Consider the following 27,274-nt stretch of genomic DNA (forward strand, 5'->3'; position numbering starts at 1 on the left):
ACGTTTTGGGGGATGAATAGCCGATAAGAAGAGACTGTGTAGAAGCTGAATAAGAAATTTGGACTACTTCCAAGGATATTTGCTTCTCTTGTGAAGCATGCGTGAAACGATTTTAGATTTTTTACAGGACTGTTAAGGATTTACAGCATGTTCCCCTTATGACTAGGTTTCTGAAATGCACATGGTATGGAGATACATTAATGTGGCCTTGAAAGTTAATGTTGGTATCTCAATATGTCTGCCCTTGACATTCCAGCTTCACATCTTGGCTTATAGTTTGGTTCTTACTGCCTATAAATCAAAAGGCCAAAGCATGTATCAGAAGCACAAAATTCCTCTCACACCAGTAGTCGCAAAAAATAAAAAGTTTAAAATAAGCAGTAGAAAGACAAATAAAACTTGTGGCATGCTAGTTACCTTTAGCTAAAAGGTGCCAGTTTTGTTCTTCTGTGTCTGCACACCCTCCTTCCCCACCACCATGATTCAATCACCAATTTTGGAAAACTTTGATACAGTTCAATGACATCTCCACACAAGGGGGTCCTTTTACCAAGCTGTAGTAAAAAAAAAAAAAAAGGACCTTAGCACACCCTATGGTGGAGGAGTAGCCTAATGGTTAGTGTAGCAGGCCTCAATCCTGGCAACCTGGGTTCAATTCCCACTGCAGTTCCTTGTGACCTTGGGCAAGTCACTTAACCCTCCATTGCCCCAGGTACAAAAAGATTGTGATCCCTCTAGGGACAGAGAAAGTACCTGCATATAATGTGTACAGCACTGCATACGGCTAGTAGCACTTTAAAAATGATTAGTAGTAGTAGTAGTCTTTCTTGCATGGTAAGGCTATTTTTACCACTGCCAGAAAATGGCTGCTTTTCTAATTTTCTGAATTAATGGCCATGTGCTAATGCTGCCATTAACAAAAATTAGTGCATGAGCAGCTCATGTACTAATCCTGTGCAAATCAGTTAGCATGCAGTAATGTAGATGTGCTAACTGATTAACATAGAAATGCTCCCTCCCAGAAAAATTAAAAAAATATTTTTTGCATGTGGTTTCCATATGCACATTTAAAACTTGGGGGCCCTTTTACTTAGGGTTACCATATGTCCGGATTTACCTGGACATGTCCTCTTTTTGAGGGCATGTCCGGGCAACCGGATGGGTTTTGCCAATCTGCCCATTTGTCTGGATTTCTGTACAAACGGGCAGATTGCTAGCCTCCCCCTCCCCTTACTTACTAGTGCCCTGGTGGTCTAGTGACCTCTTCCGCCTTTGGGACAGGAAAGAGCCCCCTCTTTCCTGCCCGGAGTGCTGCCCTACATGCATCCTTCCTGTTGCTGATCCTCTGAGCCGATTCAAAATGTCTACCGAAAGTTGAAGTGACGTCGCGAGACTTCAACTCTCAGCGCCCATTTTAACTCGGCGCCGAGGATCAGCAACAGGAGGGATGCATGCAGGGCAGCGCTCCGGGCAGGAAAGAGGGGGCTCTTTCCTGTCCCGAAGAGGTCACTAGACCACCAGGGCAGTAGTAAGGTAAGGGGAGGGAGTGACGGGAGGGGGGCGATGGGGTATGTGACAGGGGGAGGGGAAAATATGACGGGGCGGAACGAGGGTGTGACAGGGGGCGGGTGGTGTGTGAAAGGGGGCGTGGTGGGTTAGTGGTGGGGCGGGGCATGTGTCCTCCTTTTTGGGGGACAAAATATGGTAATCCTACTTTTACTGAGCTGTGGTAAAAGGGACCCTGCACTAGTGGCAGTGGCCATTTTGCCGCACGCCGGGACCCTTTTTACTGCAGCGAGTAAAAAGGCTAAAAAATGAAATGGCCATGCGGTAAGTTCACACTTGCCTGTCAGCCATTTCAGTGGGAGAACTTACCGCCACCAATTGAGATGGTAGTAAGGGTTCCCGCAATAACTGGCAGTAACCCCCTGTGGAAATATTTTTAAAATATTTCCACTAATGCCTAGAACTACCACAGGCACCTGCGTTGAGCCTGTTGTAGTTCCAGGTTGCCACGCAGCAACCCTTCATTAAAAGGGCCCCTTACTGCAGGATGGCTCAACACATCCTACAGTAAGCACCTGCTAGTGCTAACCGCAACTTAGTGAAAGAAGTCCAAAGTATGGAAGAGCTAAATTCACCTATTTCAAAATTATAAGAGGTAGACAGACACACACATACGTATGCACAGAAACTGTGTGCATTTCTTTTGAGAAAGCTGCAAATCCTGCCCCATCCTCTCTCACCCATCCAAATCACTTACCAATTCAGAAAAGCAGGAAAGCAGATTTACCTCCACACAAAGTTTAATGCAGCTATATCTTGCCTTTCCAAATTTATAAGGAGGAGATGCACACGGAAAACATATATTTTATTTATTTAATAGGATTTATTTACTGCCTTTTTGAAGGAATTTACTCAAGGCTGTGTACAACAAGAATAAGTCAAACATAAGCAATAGACAATTACAGCATTAAAAATATTCAAATAATACAAGGTATGGCATGGAGGGGCATAATCGAACGGGGACGACCATCTCTAAGGACGTCCCGGCGAAGGGGCGGGGAAACCCGTATTATCGAAACAAGATGGGCGTCCATCTTTCGTTTCGATAATACGGTTGGGGACGCCCAAATCTCAACATTTAGGTTGACCTTAGAGATGGTCAACCTAAATGTTGAGATGGTCGTCCCCGGTTTTCGGCGATAATGGAAACCGAGGACACCCATCTCAAAAACGACCAAATCCAAGTCATTTGGTCATGGAAGGAGCCAGTATTCATAGTGCACTGGTCCCCCTCACATGCCAGTACACCAACCGGGCACCCTAGGGGGCACTGCAGTGGACTTCACAAATTGCTCCCAGGTGCATAGCTCCCTTACCTTTGGTGCTGAGCCCCCCCAACCCCCCCAAAAAAATAACCACTCCCCACAACTGTACAGCACTACCATAGCCCTAAGGGGTATAGGGGGGCACCTACATGTGGGTACAGTGGGTTTCTGGTGGGTTTTGAAGGGCTCACATTTACCAGCACAAGTGTAACAGGTAGGGGGCGATGGGCCTGGATCCGCCTGCCTGAAGTGCACTGCAGTACCCACTAAAACTGCTCCAGGGACCTGCATACTGCTGTCATGGAGCTGGGTATGACATCTGAGGCTGGCATAGAGGCTGGCAAAAAAATTAAAAAAAAATTTTTTTTGGGTAGGAGGCGGTTGGTGACCACTGGGGGAGTAAGGGGCGGTCATCCCCGATTCCCTCCAGTGGTCATCTGGTCAGTTTGGACAACTTTTTGAGGCTTGGTTGTGAAAAAAATTGGACCAAGTAAAGTCTACCAAATGCTCATCAGGGACACCCTTCTTTTTTCCATTATCAGCCAAGGACGCCCATCTCTTAAGCACGCCCCAGTCTCGCCTTCGCTATGCCTCTGACACGCCCCCATGAACTTTGGTCATCCCTGCGATGGACTGCAGTTTAGGACGCCCAAAATCGGCTTTCGATTATGCCGATCTGGGCGACCCTGAGACAGTGGCGTAGCCAGAAGTCAATTTTTGGGTGGGCCAACAGGTTGGATGGGTGGGCACTAGACAGTGGTGTGCTGGTAAATGTTTAACAACAGGCTCTCTCCCCGGTCCACCTCTGCACCCCCCCCCCCCCCCCCCCCGTCCACCTCCCCTCAAAATTACAGAGCTGACTATAGCCGGGGAGAGAGCCTGGGGGGTGGGGGAGGCAATGCATTACTCTCTCCAGAAAAAAACATTAAATGATCCCAGGTTCCAATCTAATTCATGTTTAATGTGGGATAAAATGCCATAAATAAGTAAATAAATAAATAAATATAATCTTTTAATGTTGAGCACCTGATTCTCAAAGTGGACATGTTCCAATTATTATAATGAAAATAAAATGATTTTTTTCTACCTTTGCTGTCTGGTGACTTTGTTTTTCTGATCATACTGGCCCAGTATCTGATTCTGCTGCTATCTGTCCTCTTAACTCTGTTTCCAGGGCTTCCTTTCCATTTATTTCTTTACTTTCCGCCTTTCTTCTTCATTTCTTGCTCTGGGTCCTCCGCAGACTTGACTGTCCAGTGGATCCAGCTTCTGCCTATTTTCTTCATCCATGTGCAATTTTCTCCTCTCTTCCTTTTCCCTCATCTCATCTCCTTCCTCACTCTTCCCTTCCCTCCATCCATGTCCAGCATTTCTTCTCTCTCCCTTCCCTCTCCTCCATCCATATCCAGCAGCCTCCTCTCTCCTGCCCTTCCCTCCATCCATCCATGTCCAGCAACCCTCCTCTGCCCCCTGCCCTCCCCTCCATCCACCCATGTCCAGCAACCTTCCTCTCTCCTCTTCCCTCCCCTCCATCCACCCATGTCCAGCAACTCTCCTCTCCCCTCCATCCATCCCCAGCAATTCTCTTCTCTCCCCTGCCCCTATCCATCCATCCCCAGCAATTCTGTTCTTGCCCCTGTCCCCTCCATCCATTCCCAGCAATTCTCCTCTCTCCCCTACCCCCCACCTCCATCCATCCATCCCCAGCAATTCTCTCTCCCCTGACCCCCACCACCATCCATCCATAACGTGACTCTCCTCTCTCCCCTCCCGCTCCCATCCATGTGTCCAGCGATTCTCTTTCACCCCCATGCATCCTTCCCTTCCATTCCACCTGCCCGCCCTCTCTCTGACGGCAGCGCTTCCCAGACGCTGCCTACCACCGCTACGATCTACCTCCTCTCTCTGTCTTACTCTCAACAGCAGCGGTAGCAATTCAAACACGCTACCTCCTGCTTCTAACCCGGAAGCGTCTCCTCTGCATTGGTCTGACCCAGTATGGCTATTATGTTCTTATGACTTTACCCTATGATTAGAGCTAATAGCGTGCTTACATTTGCATGCTATTATCTCTGATCATAGGGGCAGTAAAGCCCCGCACTGTTCCAGTTCTATTTTTACAGCACTTGAAGGTTGCTTGGATTTGGGGAATCAGAGTAAGTGTTTAATCTAACTGTATTCCAAGGTTCCTGACTTGTGATTTAAGGGGGATTTTATGATTGTTCTTGTAGTATTATACCCCTGAAACAGCCCATGTGTAGGGCGAAATGTGGACCATATTGGGTGAATTTTCAGTAAAAATATTTCTTTTTCTGGACTGGACCCATAGTTTGTTGCATCTGACGCATACCTGGCCAGAATACTTCCTTTAATTGAGGTATTGGGATTTCCAGGGCCCGAGACGCACGTACTAAAGGATGTAATATTTTCCTTGGTTTGGGATATAACAGGTAAAAAAGGATCTTTGCATAAAAGAGATCTGATAGTGACCTGAAGTTTCTGAGACATTTTCTTTGGGAGGGGTTATCAGTTTTGCACTCTGCAGAAGGGAGAGCCTTGTCCTGTGGAGTGGGAATACAAGTTGATAGTATTTAGCTCTGTAACCCCTGAGGAGATTAGTGCAAGGAGGTGAGAATTTCCTGGAGGTCACCATGTGGAAATGGGGAGTTAACAGAGCTGCCTGTTGGGGATAGAATTCGGAGAAAGCCCAGTCTTGAGGGGGCAAGGGAGAAAGGGAATAAAAGAACTAAACACTGATTGAAAGTGTCTTTTGTTACTCGACCCCCGCTGAGACCCCAATTACAGAGGGGTATCTCAGACCCTTAAAGGTGGAATCTATAAGGAAAATTAGAACTACCTCTGTTAGGGAGCAGAGGTGCTGGAGGAGAAAGGCGCTGCCTCCTCAAATTGGGCAGGCAGAGTGTGTCTCCAGCGTAACCTAGTGGGAAAGGACACCCCAGGCGGAAGGGAGTGAGTGCAGAGGTGCTCTGCTCTCGATGTCACTCAGGACTGTATTTAACAAATCCATCTGGTCTGGGATAGGAAGGACATTTTAAATATTTCAGTGAACAGAACTGTAAATTCCATACCTGTCATTCCATTGTGTTTCTCTTTCCTGAGTTGGAGCAGTAAAGAGTTGTTATTAAAGTTCATCTGTTGTAACCAGCTGATTCTTCGGAGAGTGCTGGAGTCTGAGAGAATCAGGTGGAATTCCCTTCGGACTACCGAACACTACTCTGGCCCTGGTCTGCACCCTACAAAAAGGATTTAGTTTGTATGCCTGGTCCCTGTCCCTGCCATCGAGAGCTTAGTCGGGAATCTGAACCAATATTTCTCCGGGGCCAGGATTACAGCTACGAAAGAAGAAAGAGAACAAAAAAGTATTTTGGACCAGTTAAGGTAAATAGGACTCATGGGCATAAAAGAAAGTAGGGAAACAATTCTATAAATGGGCATGTGCGGTGGGTACTGCCCTGATTGGCATATATGTGCTATTCTAAAAAGTAGCTCATAAGTGCTATAGTGCATAACTCCAAGGGAGTGTTCACAAGGGCAGATCATGGGTGGGGCCATGAGTGTGGCACTAAGCAATGTATATAATTTATAGAATACTATCAGTTGTGCATGGTGCACTTAGGCACATCCACTCACACCAGCCATTGACCTGTATAAGTGATCACGCCTTTTTGGCGACCCAAACTTACACTACTATCCTATAATGTCTGAGATATGTCTAAATACCATTAAAAAATAGCGCTCATCAGGCCTCACTGTGGCACCAAGTTATAGAATTACCTCCTATGTGTTTTCATCAACTTGGTTGTCCACTATTTACTGATCTAATCCCAAGAGAGCGGACATGGAGAAGTAGCCTAGTAGTGACAGCATTGTGCTTGACATCTAAAGGTGCCCACCACTGCTCCTTGTGATCTTGGGCAAGTCATTTAACCTTCAATTGCCTCATCTACAAAATTAGATTGTGTGCTCTCCAGGGACTTTACCTGAATGTAACTCATCTTGAACTACACAGAAAAAGGTGAGCATTATCCAAAATAATAAATAAATTTTAAGTAATTACCATTTTTGTCTGGTGCAGGGGTTCTCAACCCAATCCTCGGGACACTCCCAACCAGTCAGGTTTTCAGGATACCCACAATGAATATGCATGAGATAGATGCACATACAATGGAGCCAGTGCATGCAGATTTGTCATGCATATTCATTGTTAATATCTCAAAAACCAGAATTGCTTGGTGTGTCCTCAAGACTAGTTTGAGAACCTCTGGTCTGGTATTTCCTACTGCCCTCCCCCCTTGCAGTAACATTCGTTATTTATTCCAGTACCGGCTCCTTGGTCCTTCCTGTGGGGCAGGGGTTCTCAACCCAGTCCTCGGGACACTCCTAGGCAGTCTGGTTTTCAAGATATCCACATTGATTATGCTTGAGAGAGATTTTCATACAATAGAGGCAGTGCATGAAAATCTAACTTGTGCATATTCATTGTGGGTATTCTTAAAACGTGACTGCTGAGTGTATGGAGGACTGGGTTGAGAACCCCTGCTCTGGGGAAACCTTCAGAGGGGTTGTGCCTCATCCAGCAGGAGGGCTTGGTGTCCTAAAGCAAAGATAAGCTACTGGTGAGGCAGAAAGGAGCCCTGGGCTACCATCCCTACAGTACAGGGGGCTCTCAACTCAGCCCTCAGGACACACCTAGCCAGTCAGGTTTTCAAGATACCCACAATGAATATGCATTAGAAAAATTTGCATGCAGAGTGGATTTGCATCCCAAGGAGGCACTGCGTGCAAATTTTTCTAATGCATATTCATTGTGGGTATCCTGAAAACCTGACTGGCTAGGTATGTCCTGAGGATTAGGTTGAGAACCCCTGCTATAGTACCTTGGTGCAAGGGCCACATTGCAATTGTGGCACAGCAGAATAGATAAGCACATCTAAAGCAGCTGCAGCTCAGCAACAACCTGCTAAGCAAGACAGGACAGTTCTGCCGCATCAATATGCAGATCTTCTCTGCCATACTGCAGTTCTGAACAAATGTTTCCTGCCCCTTAAAGCAGCAAAAAGCACTTTAACAAAAGAAATAAAAAAAAGTAGTCATAATAATAATTATACTATAGCGTTCTATCCTATTTTAACATTTGCATTACTACAAACATGAAATGCAAGAACCTATTTTGGAAAGCAGGGTCCATTTTATTATTTCTGTTATGATAACCTGGGGGAACAGAATAAGAAAATGGAAAGATACTTAATCTCTGAGCAGCCTTATCTTCCCAATGAATGATTGTGCTTCCTGGAGGCCAAAGCTTGGCAAAGGTTTTCACCCTTGCATCTGCTGTGTAAACAGACTATTCTCTTTGGAGAAGGCAGAGTAGCTTTTAATGATTGCCAAGGTAGAAAGTGAAGGGATGGGAGCTGCAATTCCTGGAGAGTGGAATGTTTCACTGCTATTTGTCAGTGATTCACCAGGCACCACTGACTTCCACAGCAGTGTTCCTACACAGGAGAACAGCCCACTGGTACGTCTCAGCAGAGATGTTACTGTTACCTGCACATCTGATTACTCAAGGACAGTTCCATTATAGCAGCATTAAAAATTATTGCTTTTTGTTTGTAAAACAGAGAATTGTGCTGGTTACGACCTGAGGATCTGCATTTAGCCTGGGAAGTAAGCAGAAGGCAGCTCCTCTTGGACCTAGAGGTTCTCTGATTAAAATTGATAAGAGCAGGTGTTTGGCAAAATAATCAAAACAAAGGTGCTCCAGGCAGCGGATTGGCAGGGATTTGAAAAATGCTCCAGGAGTGACTCGCCAGGGCAAACATGCACTCTCACACTTCACCCAGCAATTTGTTTTGAAGGGGAAGAGGGGGCAGGAGTATAGGTGAGTGCATTTCTCCCCTGGAAAGTGCACACCCTCCATCGCACTAGTGTAGTTGTGCCAATCTCCACACCTGTTAGGGTCAACAGTGTGCTGGGGTCTGCTTAGTTTTAAAGCCAGGTCATGAAATGGCTCAGATGAAGATAACCTTTGGCAGACTTGCTGGTTGTAAAGAACAAATCATCAAAAAACTTCAAACAGCCCAAAACACTGCAGCCAGACTCATAAACAAAATACTAAAGTGCCAAACCCCTAAGAGAAAAACTGCATTGGCTTCCACTCAAAGAACGTATTACGTTCAAGGTCTGCACCCTGGTTCATAAAATCATTTACGGAGATGCCCCGGCCTACATGTCAGATCTCATAGACCTACCACCTAGGAACACTAAAAGATCAGCATGCACATTCCTGAATCTCCACTTCCCCAGCTGCAAAGGACTGACGTACAAATTAACACATGCGTCCAGTTTTTCCTACATGAGTTCGCAGTTGTGGAATGCATTACCATTTGATGTGAAAACAATACGCGATCTAATCAACTTTTGGAAATCACTGAAGACTTATCTCTTCAACTGTTGCAGGAATTGAGATAGGAATTTGTGATACTTCAGGAGTCAGACAGCACACACCAGAATGAGAGAGTAATCTTCTTTATTTGCCAGCAAACAAAGCAGGACATCAGTTCTAGCTCTCTTCTCCTCTGTCTCAGCTCTCTGTGTCTTTGTCTCAGCTCTCTGTGTCAGCTCTCTCAGCTCTCTTCTTATGCTGTCTTCTCCTTCTTCTGTCTGTTCCTTCTGTCCTTCTCTTTCTTCTGAGCTCCTTCTGACGTAAACTGCTTCTGCTCCTACTTAAATAGGGTCCTAAGCCCTCCTCCTAGCCTAGCCCAGCCCAGCCCCCTTACTCTCCAATTGGTTAAGGAATTAGATTGGCTACCTTGCCTCAACCAATCATTACTTTTGAAATATCAGTTACATAGGTTCCAGACATCCTAAACTGACCTCTGACCTGGGGCCCCTCAAGCCAGACATTTGGTCTCCAGAACTCTTACATTTCTCATTATGATTGATTTCTCATCTATGGCTTAAACTGGATTCCCTTAGAGACTAAGAGGCCCCATCTAACATTAATTATTCTCATATTCCTAGTCTGATTCATACTAACTGCTAACTGAACTCTGGCATTCATTAAAGGGGTCAAAGGCTAGTCTTACTTAATGGCATACTGCTATACTTTCAGGACTATTCCTACAGTTACCTATAATTAATCAAGGAGAAGAGAGCTGACTAGTTCTGACCTTTTCACCTTCAGCTTATACATTGAACCAGCTAGGACTGCAGAATAACTCAAAACACATGTTGGCCCCCCTTCACTGTAGCCCTACTCAGAACGTCAGACAGAGAGTTGAACAAACATTCCACACAGAATTATTAATTTACACAGAATACAACATATTCTAAAGTAAGCATTCTTATAAAACATATTCTACCTATCAAGAACTTCTAAATTCTAACTCATTTATATCTAGAATTATTTAGACTCTAACTATTTCCTTCTAAGCAGTGTTCAATTTAATCCTAAACAACTGCCTGCTTACAAAACTATTCAGTAAGCCTAATAATGTACAGATGTTGAGCCAGCTAGCATTGGCAATTCACAAGGGACAGAGTTTCATTTCTCACTGACCTTTCCTAACCCAGCCCGGCAGCTAGAGTCTAATTAACTCCAGCTTGCATTCCTTCATTTGCAGGACTGAAGAGAATTCAAACTTCAAGCTTTTAATATCATTTCTTATATATATATAATTATTTCCATGGCTGCCTCATTCCCCCCTTTGAGACTAAAATCAGCTTATGCAGAGATAAGTCTCACAACTCAGACTCTGGAGATTATAGTGATCCTAACTAGGAATAGACTTATGAACCACCATTACCCTACTTGTTAAGGTCCGACGGCATACTGCCGAAGCACATGAGGCCAGGAAACAAAACAACAACCCTGCTAAAACTAAGACTATTAGGGAAATGAACAAGGGACGTATCCAGGAGGTCAATGACCACCACCAGGAGGTAAGGTCTAATCCTCCTCGGTAATCCTCCACATTAAGGCTGGCCAACTGTAGGACTTTATCCATAGCATGCCTAACTACATGCGTCCTATTTATGACAATAGTACAGCACTCTGAAGAATTTAGCACTGTGCAGAGGCCACCCTGAGCTGCAAAGAGATAGTCAAGGCCCATACGATTATACCTAGAAACTATACTTAATTCATTAATTTGATCCTGCAATGCATTGACTACCACATTCAGCTCATGAACTAAAACATGGAGTAGGGATTGAAGTCTCCGGGTAGCCATACCTAGTTCAGTAATACCCGCTACCGGGCCTCCAATTGGAATCCAGGCTGTGGCAGAAAGGGCTACAAGTCTCTTTTTAGTCAGAGGATAAGTAGAATTGATATACTGGAGGGCTAATTCAATCGCCTCATCCTCTGTGGCAACGGAGGAGGGTAAGGACAAAACCTCTCGCTTAGAGCGGTGCGGGGATAGTGGCTTAAGAGGAATAACTTTAGGAAAATAATTCAAGGTTACCAATACACAAAAATCATATGTGGAGGGAAGAATCATGTGGAGGACATTATCACAGAGCCAGTAATGACCAAGGAGAGGGTGAGGAAAGTTCCCAATAAATGTTGGCTCAGGCTGGACAGGGTACTTAGGGTGCCCATAATGCGAGCCCCTATCCCAGGGGGAACGAAGACGAAATGGAGACTTTGCACACCATAAGCGCCAATCCCCAATTGTGACAGGCCGCTCATTTGTTAGTAACTCTTCATACCCCGGGGACTTATGAAAGTAGAAAATAAGCTTGGACACTATAGTCTTCTCAGTGGTACGCTTAGGAGCCAGATAATCACCTGGGTCATAATCTACAGGTATGGTAGCAGGGCACATAGGAGTACCTGGAGAAACTACCCACACGGATTCTCCTTTTCTGGGAGAACATTAGTATAGTTACAGGGAATGGGAAGAACAGTTGAGATGCTTCTTGTTAAACAAAACACTCCAGAGGCTGGATAGGGAGACGTAAAAACTGGCCTTAGAGAAGATTCAGAGGGGGAAGTAGCATTATAAAAGGACCACCAAGTATAATCCTGGCTCCAAGGGCCTGAACTCGAAAAGTAGGGAGGTATAAGAGCTGGGAGTTGCACAGGGACAGGAACAGCTGGGACATCTGTGGTATAAGGAGAAAAACGGGAACACACAATACAAGGGGAAGTAATCTTTGCCTGGCTAATTAGTTCCTGGACAGAGTGTAACCAAAGGTTGGAGCGAGTTGGGGTATTAGGAACAAGGAGGCAAGGAGTAAAAAACAACAAAAGCATCCAAACTACTAACATTTTCTTTCTTCCTAATCTAAAACAAATACAGCAAACTAATTAAGCAATAATATTTCAACAGTCTGTGCTAATCACAGATTACTCTCATATAGTGTTCTCAGTCTTTGAGTTCTTATACCAGTTGGGATAGACCCTCAACTGACAAGGATCAAGCTTTCAAATTCCAGGAAAGCCAGAATCAGGCAAGAAAGAGTCTCAGTATGAAGCCGAAGTTCAGCCGCTCCTGCAGTATGCAGTTGACCCTTCTTTTCAGCTAGTAGATTCTTTGGTTCGGGTCAAGCGCAACTTCAATGGCTCCGCTGGATCTCTTTCTGCTCTCCACTGTTTAGGCTCCGTCTGATCCGTGCTGGGCTCAGTCTGGTCAGCAGACTTAATTCGAGACCAATGGACCCATGGAGTTATCCCTGCGACCTTCACAGCTGCAGGGGTAGAAAGCAAAACAGTAAAAGGTCCTTTCCATCGGGGCCCCAAAGGCTGGAGCTTCCAGTCTTTTACCCAAACTCTATCCCCTGGCAGGAAGGAATGTACCTGAGCCTGGAAGGGGACAGGGTTTATTTCTCTCACATAAGACTGAAGCTCAGAAATTATCTTTCCCAAGAGGGCTACCTGTTCCTGCACCTGGGCAGACCCTAAAATCCCTATGTCTCCCTTAATTCCCTGCAAAATGGCTGGGGGCTTCCCATACACAATTTCAAAGGGAGAGAGGGCTGTTCCTTTAGTTGGAGTGCATCGGAGGCGGAAGAGGGCTAGTGGCAATGCCTGTGGCCATTTCAATTGGGTTTCCTGACAAATCTTTGCTAGGCTATTTTTCAAGGTTCTGTTTGCTCGCTCAACCTGCCCTGAACTCTGGGGACGGTAGGCACAATGCAATTTCCAGGTAATGCGCAATGCGCGGGACAGGGCCTGAAGTGTGGCTTCAACAAAGGCGGGACCATTATCTGAACCTATGGCAAGGGGCAGTCCATACCTGGGGATGACATCCCTAAGGAGGGCTCGAGCTACTTCTGTGGCTTTCTCAGTGACTGTAGGATATGCTTCCACCCACCCAGAAAAGGTACAGACCATAACTAAGAGATATCGGAGCCTACCGCTCCTGGGCATTTCTGTGAAGTCTATAACTAGGGACTCAAAGGGTGTTAGTCCTCTAGACTGAACTCCTGGTGGAATACGGGGTCCCTGACGAGCATTATTCTGGGCACAGAGAGTACATCGGGCAGAGGCAGTGGCAACCAGACTATCCAATCCTTCCAGCACCACTACTCGATTGAGTAGGCGGGCTAGTGCTGTTTTCCCTAAGTGTGATAGGTCATGAGCTTGAGACACTACAGGCCAAGCTAGGTGGCGTGGCACCAGAACTCTGGTATCAGGGAGATGTAACCAGCCATCAGATCTCCTTACCGCACCTTCTTCTTGAGCCCATTTCTCTTCCACTTGGGTATACATAGGTGTCCATTCTTGCAATCGGATTTGGAACAGTACTTGCTGGGGGTCCTCGAGCAGCTTCCTTGGCCACCCGATCAGCATGGCGGTTCCCTCGGGCCACTGGAGTATCTATTCTTTGGTGTCCCCTGCAATGAATGACAGCTACCTTCTTAGGGGCCCACACAGCCTCTAGCAGCTGAAGTATTTCAGGTCCATACTTAACAGGTTGGCCTGCAGCATTTATGAGTCCCTTTTCCTTATACAAAGCTCCATGAGCATGTAGAGTTGTGAAGGCATATTTGGAATCAGTATAAATGTTGGTTACCAGTCCTGCTGCTAACTCCAGAGCTTGTATGAGGGCCACAAGTTCTGCTTTCTGGGCTGAAGTTCCTTGGGGCAGGGCCCTTGCTTCTATCACCTTGTCTTCTGTCACCACAGCATAGCCTGCCAGTCGCTTGGAGTTCTCCACATAACTGCTGCCATCTGTGAAATAAATTACATCTGGGTCCCTCCATGGAACATCTTTAAGATCTGGTCGACTGGAATACACTTCATCCATGGTTTGGATACAGTCATGATCTGGTGGTCCCTCAGATGCTGGCAAAAGAGTGGCAGGATTAAATGTAGCCACTGTTTCCAGGTGTATCCGTGGATTCTCACACAAACTAGCTTGGTACTTAACCATGCGGTTATTTGTAAACCAGTGGTTGCCCTTATACTCCATGAGGGTGAGAACTGCATGGGGGACTTTAACAACCAGTTCTTGCCCCAAGGTCAACTTATCAGCTTCCTGGACCAGTAAGGCTGTTGCTGCAATGGCCCTCATACAGGCTGGCCATCCTTTAGCCACTCCATCCAGCTGTTTAGACAGGTATGCAACAGGCCTCTGCCAGGATCCCATCATCTGGGTCAGCACACCCAGAGCAACCCCCTGTCGCTCGTGGACATACAATGAGAAAGGTTTCTCCACATCAGGAAGGCCTAACGCAGGGGCTTGGAGTAGGGCTTTCTTTATGGCAATGAAGGATTGTTGAGCAGTAGGTCCCCATTCAAATGGTTCCTTTTCACCCCCCTTTGTGGCTTGGTAAAGGGGTTTCGCCATCAATGCAAAATTTGGAATCCAAATTCTGCAGAATCCGGCTGCTCCCAGAAATTCCCTAACTTCTCTTCTGGACTTGGGTTGGGGAATTGCAGCTACCGCTTGCTTCCTACTAGCATCCAGTCTCCGACTTCCCTGGGAAATGCAAAAGCCCAGATACTTCACTTCTGACTGACAGAGTTGGGCCTTTGAGCGTGAGACCTTATAGCCTGCATCCAAGAGTAGCTCCAGCAATTCTCTAGTAGCCTCAAAACACTCTTCCTGGGTCACTGCTGCAATCAGGAGGTCATCTACATACTGGAGTAAAACTCGCCTGGAAGGCTCAGATTTAAAAGTCTTAAGGTCTTGCCCTAGGGCTGTCCCAAAAATAGTGGGGGAATTCTTGAACCCCTGTGGCAGGCGAGTCCATGTATACTGAAGCTTCCTTCCTGTTACTGGGTTTTCCCATTGAAAGGCAAAAAGCAGTTGACTGGCGGGGGCCACCCGAATACAAAAGAAGGCATCTTTTAGATCTAGTGTCGTGAAATGAGTAGCTCCAGAAGGTATCAATCCTAGCAGGACATATGGATTAGGCACTACAGGGTGTAATGAGATAGTGGATTTATTGACCACTCGTAAGTCTTGGACTGGCCGGTAGTCCTCAGTCCCTGGCTTCTGAACTGGCAATAGTGGCGTATTCCATGGAGACTGGCAAGGACGAATAATTCCATGGGATAACAGACGATTCAGATGTGCTTGAATCCCTTCCAGAGCCTTTCTGGGAATTGGGTATTGGCGAAGATGGATTGGCCGGGCACTTGAAAGTAAATCTACATGTACAGGAGGAATATTTCGGGCCAACCCTGGGGGATTATCTTCTGCCCATACCCCACTGACCTGAAAGCTGTCTGCCAGGGGTAGGTCAACTTGGCTATGTGACTGATGCAGCCGCCATTCTTCTTCAAGAGGGCAGCAGAAACTCAATATACCCTTAGGGCTGGATGTCGGGGGCCGAAAGGAGACTGAAGTCTGGCCATCAGAGTCAAAAGAAATTTGGGCCCTAAGCTTGGACAGCAGGTCTCGACCTAACAAAGGGATTGGACAGTCTGGCATATACAGGAATTCATGAGTGACTATGTGTGAGCCTAATTGGCATCTACGGGTTGTCAGAAAGGGCCTCCGGTTCTGCACCCCGTGGCTCCCACCACTCGGACAGTTTTTCCAGACACAGGCGCTAATCGCTCCGTCACAACAGAATGTTCAGCTCCTGTATCAATCATGAATGGAATTGAGCGGCTCCCTATAGTTAGCTTGACCATAGGTTCCTGGGAGCCCAGTTTGTAGGAACCCGGTCTGTCCTATTCGTCCCATTCTGCCATCTCGGCTATCCCGATGATGTCAGATTCAGCAGGCTCATATCTTCCCTCTCGAACTCGGCCTCGGCTTCCTCGATCTCCTGGTCCCCTTCTCAGTCCCTGGCGCCTCTGGGGGCATTCATCTTTCCAGTGCCCTCTTTCCTTACAATAGGCACACTGATCCTTCTCCAATCTTGGTCTGGGATTCTCCCCCCTTGGCCGGGATTGATTGAAGGAATCTCGGGGCCTGGCTGGTGGTCCGGGGTCCCACTTTGGCTTCCCATTAGCTAGAGGTCGACCTCGATTAAGAGTGGAATTAGTAATGGCTGCCGCTAAAAGGTCGGCCTTCTTCTGCATCTTCCGGTCAGCCTCTCGGCGCACCTCCTGATCTCTATTAATGAAAACCTTGGTTGCGATCTCAATTAGCTGGGTGGTATTCATCCCTGCGAATCCCTCCTGACGCTGCAACTTCTTCCGGATATCTGGCATACTCTGGGCCACCAATGCGCTATTCACCATTCTCTGGTTTTCTTGGGCTTCAGGGTCAAATGGGGTGTATGTTCTGTAGGCTTCAATTAGTCGCTCTAGAAAGGCCCCAGGGGATTCAGTTGCCCCTTGGAGAATTTCAGAGACCTTTGCCAGATTAATGGGCCTCTTTATGCCTTTCCTCATACCTTCCAGTAAGTCTCGGCAATAGCCAGACAACAGTTCATAGTGCTGCCCATCATTTGGATCCCAATCTGGAGCTGCGCGAGGAAACCGAGCTCTAACCCATCCCTCTGGGTCCTGTGTCCCCCCGGGGACACGCTCTCGCGTGATGGCCTCAGCATTTTGCAAAATCTTCCGCCTCTCCTCAGTTGTGAAGAGGGTCAGGAGAAGTTGTTGACAATCAGTCCAGGTTGGGTTATGGGTGGCCATAATGCTAGCCACTAGGTCCACCACTGCCTGAGGCTTTTCAGTATAAGAGGGGTAATGCGTCTTCCAATTCAGGAGATCGGTGGTTGTGAAGGGTACATACTGATAGGCCTGTGCCTGTATAACCTGACCCTGATTATTAGGATCCGGTCGAGTGGTAGTTACCTGACGAAGTGGCAGAACTCTCGAGGAGGTGGGAATGGAACCTGAGGTAGAGCTAGGAGCTACCCTCCTATCATGCTCAAAGGTAATTGCAGCGGGTCTAACCCATTCAGTAGAGGTAGGTTGAAATCCTGAGGGATGGGGAGGGGTACTCATAGACTGAGAGGTGGTCACAGGTGAGTCAGTCCATTGAAAGGGATGCCGGGCCCCTGATGAGTGGGTAGGGGTATTAGAGGGAGAGGCTGGGCTGTCGGGAGTTGAGGAGTCAGGGAGTGGAACCCAAAACGGGTCTTCAGAGGTTAACAGGAGAGGATTTGGCACAGAAGGGTAGAGGCCAGGTGAAAAGTCCAACCTAGGGTGTGGCAGGTTTGGCACAGGAGGGGAAGAACTATCCGGAGAAGCCTGTGCTGGAGAGGCTTGAGCTGGGCGGCGTGGATCTCTGGGGGTGGCACGGAACCCCAACAATGGGCCATAAGGTGGTGGCTCAAGGTCTGAGGGGTCATCAGAGAGTATGGGTTTCTCGGACAGGGTAGGGGCGGAAGCCACCGATTGGGTGGTAGGCTTCCTAGGGCTCTTTCCCTCTTCTAGTCTAGATTTTCTAATCTTTCTTTGAACACGGCCTAACATGAATTTTACTGGGGATCCCATATAAGTTTTCAACCACGAGGGAGGGTCAGTCACAAGGCTGTCCCAGGAATCTATATAAGGGAGTTGTTCAGAATATTCTGGTCCTCCTACTACTATGCTGTAGACCTTCCGGATTACTTCAATATCTAAGCTGCCACTAGGGGGCCACCCCACTCCCATAGATGGCCACTCAACTTCACACAAGGTTCTTAAAGTACTTGAGCTTAAAGTCTGTCCATAATCATTAATTAAAAAGCCTTTTTTAAAATTTCTAAGCATACAATCTAGGGGGGTAGCAATTGTTCTAGATGATGTCCCACCCATAATGCTTACAGTTACAACACACAAAGAGGGAAGGAGTTTTTGAGAATGCAGTAAGGGGTCTGCACTCTTCTAACATTCAAGCATCACACATTCCATACAGAAAATCCCACCCAACAATTTCAAATTTCTCAGATACAGATAAGCTCAAGCGTTTTCGCTTCTAGTCCCCGCGACTAGAAGGTACTAGGGCCTTCGCTGAGAATTGATCAGATTCTCCTTCCCTCTTTCTTGAGGGGCTGGTTTACAACTTCCTAGCTAGGATTACAATACAAAATACAGAATACATACCCGGCGAATGTTCTCCAGTCAGTTGGGTGCTGGGATTAATGCAGGATTTATCCCACCGCTGCCACCAAGAATTGTTGCAGGAATTGAGATAGGAATTTGTGATACTTCAGGAGTCAGACAGCACACACCAGAATGAGAGAGTAATCTTCTTTATTTGCCAGCAAACAAAGCAGGACATCAGTTCTAGCTCTCTTCTCCTCTGTCTCAGCTCTCTGTGTCTTTGTCTCAGCTCTCTGTGTCAGCTCTCTCAGCTCTCTTCTTATGCTGTCTTCTCCTTCTTCTGTCTGTTCCTTCTGTCCTTCTCTTTCTTCTGAGCTCCTTCTGACGTAAACTGCTTCTGCTCCTACTTAAATAGGGTCCTAAGCCCTCCTCCTAGCCTAGCCCAGCCCAGCCCCCTTACTCTCCAATTGGTTAAGGAATTAGATTGGCTACCTTGCCTCAACCAATCATTACTTTTGAAATATCAGTTACATAGGTTCCAGACATCCTAAACTGACCTCTGACCTGGGGCCCCTCAAGCCAGACATTTGGTCTCCAGAACTCTTACATTTCTCATTATGATTGATTTCTCATCTATGGCTTAAACTGGATTCCCTTAGAGACTAAGAGGCCCCATCTAACATTAATTATTCTCATATTCCTAGTCTGATTCATACTAACTGCTAACTGAACTCTGGCATTCATTAAAGGGGTCAAAGGCTGGTCTTACTTAATGGCATACTGCTATACTTTCAGGACTATTCCTACAGTTACCTATAATTAATCAAGGAGAAGAGAGCTGACTAGTTCTGACCTTTTTCACCTTCAGCTTATACATTGAACCAGCTAGGACTGCAGAATAACTCAAAACACATGTTGGCCCCCCTTCACTGTAGCCCTACTCAGAACGTCAGACAGAGAGTTGAACAAACATTCCACACAGAATTATTAATTTACACAGAATACAACATATTCTAAAGTAAGCATTCTTATAAAACATATTCTACCTATCAAGAACTTCTAAATTCTAACTCATTTATATCTAGAATTATTTAGACTCTAACTATTTCCTTCTAAGCAGTGTTCAATTTAATCCTAAACAACTGCCTGCTTACAAAACTATTCAGTAAGCCTAATAATGTACAGATGTTGAGCCAGCTAGCATTGGCAATTCACAAGGGACAGAGTTTCATTTCTCACTGACCTTTCCTAACCCAGCCCGGCAGCTAGAGTCTAATTAACTCCAGCTTGCATTCCTTCATTTGCAGGACTGAAGAGAATTCAAACTTCAAGCTTTTAATATCATTTCTTATATATATATAATTATTTCCATGGCTGCCTCACAACAAAGCATACTACAACAATCCATCATAAGAACTGTAATGCATTAACACTTTATCTATTATTCCGAATGTGACCTATTCATACTGATTGCTTAATTCTATTATGTCATCCATGTTCTTTATGTAATACTAATTGTATCTTTTACTCTGGAATGGTGACTGCCATGACAGAACAATGTAAGTAAGCCACATTGAACCTGCAAATTGGTGAGAAAATGTAGGATACAAATGCAACAAACAAATAAACAAACAAACAAATAAATAAAAGCTTAGGGGCCCTTTTACTAAGCCGCGTAAGCATCTAAGCGCACCCAACGTGTGCCAAAATGGAGTTACCGCCCGGCTACCGCATGGCTCTTGCAGTAATTTCATTTTTGGTACACATCCAATACATGCGTCTGAAAATAATTGTTATATTTGGACACGCATATTGGACGTGCGCCAAGTGGCATTTGACGCGCGTAGGTCATTACCTCCCGGTTACTGCGTGAGCTAGGTCAATGGCTGGTGGTAAGGTCTCAGACTCAAAATGGACATATGGCAATGTTCACCTTGCCGCACGTTCATTTTCGGCAACAATTTTTAAAAAAGGCATTTTTTAAAGGTGCGCTGAAAAATGATTCTGCGCGTGCCCAAAACACACGTCTACACTACCGCAGGCCATGTTTCAGCACATCTTTGTAAAAGGGCCCCTTAGTATTAATCTAGCTTGATTGGTCCTCAGGGCTCTAAAGGAGAATTCTAGTGTTCCCAGTAATCTAAGAGTTCAGAGACTAGAGATGAGCAGAACGTTTTGCAATTTGTCCACCTCCACCCAATCTGAATTGATGAAATCCTGAGGATTAATGAATAAATGGGAGCCTGATAGTAAAGTGTTAATTCTATCTTGAGTCAAACCGGATAAATACACCAGATCGTCTTGAAAACATCAAAAAAATAAAAAAATGATCTGAGTGTTGAATAAGCAAAAACAAAACAAACTAACTCATAAAAATAAGCATGTGAAGTGTGCTCAGAACCCAGTGCTACCCGACCAGGGTAACACCCACCAATCCCACCATTTCACACAAAATATGCTTTAAATGGTGATGAAGTTAAAAAAAAAATAGTAATGTACAAAGTTCACAGAAACTCGTTCAAAGGTTCCCAAAGAAATACATCAGCCTGAAAGAATTCACAATGTTGCATCAAAAATCATCAAATACAATCAGGCTTATTTTCGAAAGAGAAGGGTGCCCATCTTCTGACACAAATCGCAAGATGGGCTTCGTTCTCTCAGGGTCGCCCAAATCGACATAATTGAAAGCCGATTTTGGGCGCCCTCAACTGTAGTCTGTCGCAGGGACGACAAAGTTCCCGGGGGCGTGTCTGCAGCGTAGTGAAGGCAGGACTGGGGCGTGCTTAAGAGATGGGCGTCCTTGGCCGATAATGTAAAAAAGAAGTGCATCCCTGATGAACACTTGGTCGACTTTACTTGGTTCATTTTTTCTTGCGACCAAGCCTCAAAAAGGTGCCCAAACTGACCAGATGACCACCGGAGGGAATTTGGGATGACCCCACCTACTCCCCCAGTGGTCACCAACCCCCTCCCACACTAAAAAAAAAAAAACTTAAAATTTTTTTTTGACAGCCTCAAATGTCATACCCAGCTCCATGCAGCAATATGCAGGTCCCTGGAGCAGTTTTAGTGAGTGCAGTGCACTTCAGGCAGGCGGACCCAGGCCCATCCCCCCTCCCCCACCTGTTACACTTGTGGTGGTAAATGTGAGCCCTTCAAAACCCACCAGAAACCCACTGTACCCACATCTAGGTTCCCCCCTTCACCTGTAAGGGCTATGGTAGTGGTGTACAGTTGTGGGGAGTGGGTTTTTTTTTGGGGGGGGGGGTTGGGGGGCTCAGCACACAAGGTAAGGGAGCTAAGCACCTGGGAGCAATTTCTGAAGTCCACTGCAGTGCCCCCTAGGGCACCCGGTTGGTGTCCTGGCATGTCAGGGGGACCAGTGCACTACAAATGCTGACTCCTCCCATGACCAAATGGCTTGGATTTGGTTGTTTCTGAGATGGGCGTCCTCGGTTTCCATTATCGCTGAAAACCAGGGATGACCATCTCTAAGGACATCCTAAGGACCACCATCTCTAATGTTGACCTAAATGTTTCGATAATACGGGTTTCCCCTGCCCCTTCACGGAGCCGTCCTGCGAGGACAGCCCCAGGAAAACTTGGGCGCCCCATTCGATTATGCCCCTTCACATATATCTTCTGGAAAGAAAATTTTATAGTTTGGAAAACACTTATCTGAGAAATGAAAATATCCATCACCCCCAAAGGCAGATCTTCTTCAGGAGTTGAACTCCTCAACCATTGTTGGAAAGTCTGCAGTGGGTAGGTGGGTGTTCCATTATCCAGCCGGGTAGTGTAAACAAAATAATTCCCAACACAAGCTATGTTTCACGATAATGCTTCCTTAGGAGGGTATAAAACTCTGAAAACATAAAAATTAAAATCTGAGCCAAAAAAATCACACAATTTTCAAAAAACATTCTACACTTTCTTTTTAATTTTGTTACCATATTGTTTATCATTCTCTGTAAGGCATACTCCCCAGCGGAGCACTCTTCCAATCTGAAAGTTTAACGGATCAAAAATGCCCACTATTTAATTTTTTTTCTTTTTCAATGAATATGCTCGAGATCTATTTGCATTCACTGCCTTCAATGTATACAGATAGATCTCATGCATATACGTTGGGGAAATCCTGAAAACCTGACTGGGTTGCAGCCTTCGAGGGCCGAACTTGCTCACTCCTAACACAAAGGTTTTCAATTCAGTCTTTGGGACACATCTAGTCAATCTGGTTTTAAAGAGATCCACAATGAATTTGCATGAGACAAATTTGCATTTACTACTTCCATTGTATGCAAATCATTTTAATGTATATTCATTGTGGATATACTGAAACCTTGACAGGCTAAGTATAGCTTAGGAATGGGTTGAGAGCCATCCTCTGACATAGTGCCCCTCAGTCATCTCTTCCTGAATGACAAATCCTGGACTTTTTTTTTTTTTCATTTTGTAGTCTCTCCATGTAACAAAGTTGTTTTTATTTTTGCACGTGAACAATTGATCAAATTATGTCTCTGGGCCATCTCTCCATTAATATATAATTGCAAGAGAGCTTAACGAGCTTGTAGGTCAAATTCCTGTAACGTAATTCTAGATTGACCACTGCTTTGTTCAGGAGTTGATATCAAAAGACATTTCCATTACAGTACTGCAAATAAATACAGAAGGGAAATTGGTTTATTTCTTCTGTCTTTATGCTAGCGTGGGAGTGTAGTTCACAATTTGAAACTATAAATCCTGAATGTTCCATCTTGTATGAAAATGTAGTTCATGGGCCATAAAATTCATTTAATAAACTGCAATATAAGAATTCCATCCGCTGTGTGATTGACCCAGATCTGTATGTAAGCCATTTTCATGTGTCCATCCGTCTTTACAAAACTCATTATATGACGCACTCTGAAGCCTCTCTCTTATTAGGGAGCAGTCGTTTGTTTCTTAATTGACTAAATTATTACAGGAGGATGTGTTGCACTCTCTTCCCATTCCAGGTCCATGTAAACAGTGACATGACAAAGACAAAGCTTTAGGTGCTGTCAGGATGGTTTCAATGAAGATTTTCAAGTCTGCTCCACCATTGCCTTTTCTATGACCTGATCAACTATGATTGTTTTTACTGACATTCTCACTATCAATGAGAAAAAAAAAACTAGCATAAAACTTCAAAATGTATCAAGTAATTAATCTGTAGGACCTTTTACAAGTATGAAATGTGTCTCATGCTTCAGGGGGCTTGGATGGCTCACTGTACCAGTACAAGTATGTTATACACTTCTAGGACACTGGTTCAAATTCAACTTGGGTGTGTGGTGATCATCTGAAAGGGCTATAAGAAATGAGTTGGTAATCCTAGCTTTACTCCTTCTGGACTGGCATTCTCAACACTAAAAACCACCAGCACTGTGGGCAATAATTAGCATTCTGGTTGGCAGTGTCAGCACAGAGGTACCTCTCCTGCTTGGAATTGCACCCTCACGAGGAAGTATGAAACACACTGTGGGATTATGTGGAGATGCCAGCATGATTGAGACAGTCTTGGTTTTACTTCCATTGCTTTCAATGGAAGCAAAACTCAGGCTGGATCAATGTGTCCTCCTTTTTCTGGAGCCATATGGTAACCCTGAGCATGGCAGCTACTGCTACTGTACTTAATACAATAAATGATGATACGTAAAGACCAATGTGGCCCATCCAATCTACCCTGTAAGGTAGTTATGGATGTAATTGCCACACCATGCAAGTTACCTCCTATGTGCTTTGTTTTCTTTGGGTCTATAACTTTTGCTCTGTGCAGGTTACCTCCCCATGCCGCTTTACAAGTACAATATAAAATCAAAAGGGTAATTCAAAAATTCAACAAAATCACCCACCAAAACTAAATCATCAGTTAAAAAAAAATGGATTTCAAGCACCACTACACACACTCTTCAACCAGTCTCCAAAACAGGCACAAGAGGTGTATCAAAATTTTAAATTTAGACCAATAACAGGTTATTGGACTTCTTATGAACCACCCCATTTCAGGTCCGAATCTTAGGTCTTGAAACCTCATTCATTTACGCCTCTTAAGTGCCTCCCAAAATATTTGTACTCAAAATACTTTTTAAATTTATTCAAACAATAACTTCTATCTCACACATATCTCTGAAGCTTATCACATAATATTTATAATCATCAAGCACTTAGCTTTTGATTTAGTTTGCAGCATTGCCAATGGACCTTGCTTAATGCCCACACTGCATAAATTCAGGTTCTACAGCGTTAATGGCATTTTGGCACTCCCAAGTACCTGCTTCTGGAGTTCTTCTCAACACATTGAGATCGCTTCAATATCTTTCAAAGGGGTGTGAGGGGGTTTATAGAACTCTGCCTCTCACCCTTAAGAATATTCCCATAGATAGCTTGAGCCACCTTAATAGCCCTAGTTTCTCCCAAGAGGAAGTGAGCCAGAAGGAGTGGAGGAGGAGTGGAGCTGGAACCAGGAAGCATATTACACAGGGCTAGGGTTACCATATTTTGTCCTCTGAAAAAGAGGACACATGTCACGCTCCTGCCCCGCCCCTGCTCTGGTCATACCACACCCCCTGCCCCACCCACACCCCGGCCCTTTCTTTTTGTTTTTGTTACATTTGTACCCCGCGCTTTCCCACTCATGGCAGGCTCAATGCGGCTTACATGGGGCAATGGAGGGTTTAGTGACTTGCCCAGAGTCACAAGGAGGTGCCTGTGCCGGGAATCGAACTCAGTTCCTCAGGACCAAAGTCCACCACCCTAACCACTAGGCCACTCCTCCACTCCACTTTTGGATCCTTGCCCCGCCCTTTCTCGCTCTCACCCCACCCCCTGTCACATATTCCCCTCCCCTCCCCCGGGTCACATATTTCCCTCCCCTGCCCCCATCACCTCCCCCCCCCCTTGTCACATATTCCCCTCCCCTCCCCTTACTTACTATCTACTGCCCTGGTGGTCTAGTGCCCAGAGCGCTGCCTTGCCCTGCATCCTTCTCGGTCTCAGCTCGGGATTAAAAATGGCCACCGAGAGTTGAAGTCTCGCGAGGCTGCTTCAATTCTCGGCAGCCATTTTGAATTCCAAGCCGAGACTGAGAAGGATGCAGGGCAAGGGCAGGCAGCGCTCCAGGCAGGAAAGAGGTCACTAGACCACCAGGGCAGATAGTAAGTAAGGGGAGGGGAGACCCACAGCGTCGCTCGCCTGCCCACCCGCCCGTTTGTCCAGAAATCTGGACAAACAGGCGGGCGGGCAAAACCCGCCGGACGCCTCGGACATGTCCTCAAAAAGAGGACATGTCCGGGGAAATCCGAACATATGGTAACCCTACACAGGGCCTGACTGAGGTTAAGGAGGCCCAGGGAAGGAAGACTAAGTCCAGCAGTTCCTGTGTACTAATTGTGACCTGGCTGAGATAAGCCAATTTTACTGCTGTTTAAGACTTGTAAGCCTTGCTTTGAGGTCTGGCTGAAGCCAGACCTGGGTCTCAAAGGAACTAAGAACTTAGGGCATGGCAGCCCCACCAGCGACATACTGTTTGACCTGCCAGCCAGAGGCCTGCTCAAAGTGTCTGGTGAAAAAGTCCATAGTCTGTTATTGAGATGGACTTGTCCTGAGATTGGTAGCATGAAATGTTGCTACCAGGGGCGTAGCTACGGGCAAGCCCGGGCCTATCCAATCTCGGCTCAGGCCCGCCCACCCAGTTTTAAGCGCGGTTGAAATAAAGCGCACAGAGCAAAGCCAAAGCAGCAGCCTTTCACTAATTCATTTCTACCCTTGTCGCGCTATGGCTCTCTCAGCTGATCTCCCAGTCCCACCTACCTTTTGGGCAGACTCGGAACAGCAGTGAGTCAACTCAGCACTGAATAAACATGGTTGCAGCTCTTGACTTCGTGGTGACCTGCAGCATGCATGACGTCCTCTTCCTTCTCGGCCCCCTGCGTGCTGATGACTCACATTCCATCCCGCGTGGCGCGCTCAGCCTCGTTCTTGCGGTTCATCATCTTCTCAGGCTAAAAAATAGCTGCAGCTGCTGGGAGTCGGGACCATGTGGCGCTGTCTGCTCCTCCTCCCCCCCCCCCCCTCCAGGCCCAGACCACAGTGCCACTGCCAGATGGAAAGACTGGTGCCGCTTGGGTGTGTAGCAGCAGGCACGGCTTCTTAGCTCTCTTACATTGTGCCTTAGTGCAATAGCATTCCCCAGCGCCCCAGTAGTGCCCCATGGTGGGCCACAACACACTCTGCCTGAGTCAGCTACAGGAGCCAGGGTGTTCTGCACCACCTGGCAGTTGGAACTTTACTGCAAGCAGCTGCCTAGCACTGCAGGTAATAAAATTTGAAAGTCGACTTGAAAAAATTCCAAAGAATGCAACTCTAATGAGTCCAGATAGTCAGAATGAACTGTTAGAATCTGCCAGTTTACTACTGTTATGCAAGATCAAATCCGAAATACATGAAACCAATAATACATGCTATGCAATTCTGGGTGATGAATGCAAAGATCTGTCTAAACGTGACCTTGTTGCAGTATGTGTCAGGTACCTACACAAAGGGGTAATAAAGGAAAGGGCAGTTGGATTTGTTGATACTGTAGACATGACAGCAAATGGAATTTCTGATAAAATCATACAAGTGCTTGAATTAAATCCAGAGTTATGTGTTGGCTTCAACTTTGATGGAGCATCTGTGATGTCTGGAAACAAAGGAGGTGTTCATGTCATTTTGAATCGCACATTTCGGCGGGCTGTTTATGTGCACTGTAATTCTCATCGCCTCAATCTGGGTCTCTGCACAGCATCTAAAGCATGTCCCCCTGTTAGCACATTTTTTGAAATTCTGAACTCCTTGCATAGTTTTATGACAGGTACATATAGAGGGGCATAATCGAACGAAAACGTCTATCTCCATAGGCGTTTATCTCCAAGAACGGGTCTGTGAAGGGGCGGACCGAACCGTATTTTCACAAAAAATAGACGTCCATGTTTTATTTGACAATTTGTGAGCTGGGCGTTTTTGTTTTTCAGTG

This window comes from Microcaecilia unicolor, chromosome 1 (genome assembly GCF_901765095.1).
Source record: "Microcaecilia unicolor chromosome 1, aMicUni1.1, whole genome shotgun sequence".
NCBI classification, from domain to species: Eukaryota; Metazoa; Chordata; class Amphibia; order Gymnophiona; family Siphonopidae; genus Microcaecilia; species Microcaecilia unicolor.